The following is a 1,809-nucleotide window of genomic DNA, read 5'->3' on the forward strand; positions in this document are numbered from 1 at the left end:
GGGCAGAGCGGCGGGACGGGATGCCCCTCCATCCGGGGGCCCAAGCCCAGACCCAAGTTCTGCAGCCACAGGTGAGGTCGCCCTGCCGCGCCAGCTGGCCGGGACCGCTTGGCCTGGCCAGGAGGCCCGGGGGCCAGTCGGCGCGGGCCCCGGCTCTTTGGTGCCAGCTGGGCTGGGAGGAGGGCTCCGCGAAGACGGGCCTCCAAGCCGCCCGCCCACCCCACCCCCCCTCCCCCCGGTGGCCTCCCTGCCCGTGAGCCCTCCGGGCCGACTCAGGGCCTCGAGCGGAAGGTGGGGACTCACTGGGACTGGCCTTACAGCTGCTGAGGTCTGAAACTGTAAAAGTTTATGTAAACAATGAGATAAATATATTAGTATCTTTTTTTCTGAGCCCATTGAGGTTCCATATGCATTCAAAATGTGCTTTGGTTTAAAAAATAGCTTTTGTGAATTTGGGTGTGAGCTTTTTTTTTTTTTTTAAATCCTTTCCTACATATCTGCTATTGTTTCCTGTTCTCCGAAACATTCAGGAATTAAGTGACTAAAGCAGAGAACTGTAAGCCGCCCTGGGCCTCCAATGGCCTAATCTCCTGGTGAGGCTCTGACACACGTCCACACACATCCACAAGCACGCACTCCACGTGAAACCAAGGGAAAAGGAGAACAAATCCAAGTGTCCTGTGAACCCCACCCCACCCCACAAACCCTTAATGTCTTAAATAAGAAACTAGTGTTTTGCTTTCTTGTTAAAATACAGAGAAGGCTCGATACAATACTCAGGTGGGTACAATACTACGTCGCACGAAGGTCGCCTGAGGGCCTCTATGCCCCGTCCCTGAAGCTCTGCCCTGAACCACCTGCTTCACTGGGGCCATGCCCACGGGCCTGTGTGCAGCTCCCACTACAGACTTTTGTCGTGTGGCTTAAGTGCTGATGGGGGGGTGGAGCAGGTGAGCAGAGAGACTGGGGGGTCCTGCCTGACTTCCTGGAACAGGCGTCCCCAGAGGGGACAGCAGCAGGCTCAGCAGGGCCCCGTGTGGCCCGAGACCCCTCACTCCCCACGCCCTCCACCCGGGGCCCTGGTTTCAGCTGGAGGGTCTCTGGAGGGGGGAAGGGATGACTCTGGAATTTTTGGTCTGAAATTAAAGTAGAAAGAAAAGAGAAGAAATAAAACCAGGAAGCAAAATGAACGAGATAAAGCCGCTGGTCCAGCCCTGTGGCTGCAGCTGGCTGAGGACAGCGTGCCGACCTCGTGACCTTAGCCCGGCCTTGCGAGCTAGCCTCTAGAGCCCTGGAGGTGTCTGAGGTTGACAGAGCCCAGGGCTGGGGTGGGACTCAGGGTGAGCCCGTGGTGGCTGCCAGTCCGCCCAGAGGTGCCAAGGTGAAGGGGGCTGGGCACCGGCCAGGTTGACTGTGCTGCTCTCCGGAGGGCAAGCCCTCGGGGGCCCGGGACCAGGCGGGGAGGGGCTCACTTCCTCCCCTGCTCCCCAGGCGCGGAGCGCCCATGCCCACTGAGCCAGGTCAGAGCGGCGGCTGGCCAGACGCCCACGAGACACGCAGGCGCCCCTGTTGACGGGGCCCAGAGGAAAAAGCAAGTGTCATGGCCACAACTGCCATCACCAACCGCGTCCTGTTCAAGTCAAGAGGTAGCAAAGGTCAGAAGTCTCTCCGCCTTGATGGGGGTGGGATGGGGTGGGGGTGGGGGTGGGCATGATCCACATGCACGCTGCACGCACACACACACACACACGGAGAAAATGGAAACGTACCGACCCCGCACCGCGGCCAGCCCCCCGCCCCCCGCACCCC

This window comes from Bison bison, unplaced genomic scaffold (genome assembly GCF_000754665.1).
Source record: "Bison bison bison isolate TAMUID 2011002044 unplaced genomic scaffold, Bison_UMD1.0 scf7180017846622, whole genome shotgun sequence".
Lineage (NCBI taxonomy): Eukaryota > Metazoa > Chordata > Mammalia > Artiodactyla > Bovidae > Bison > Bison bison.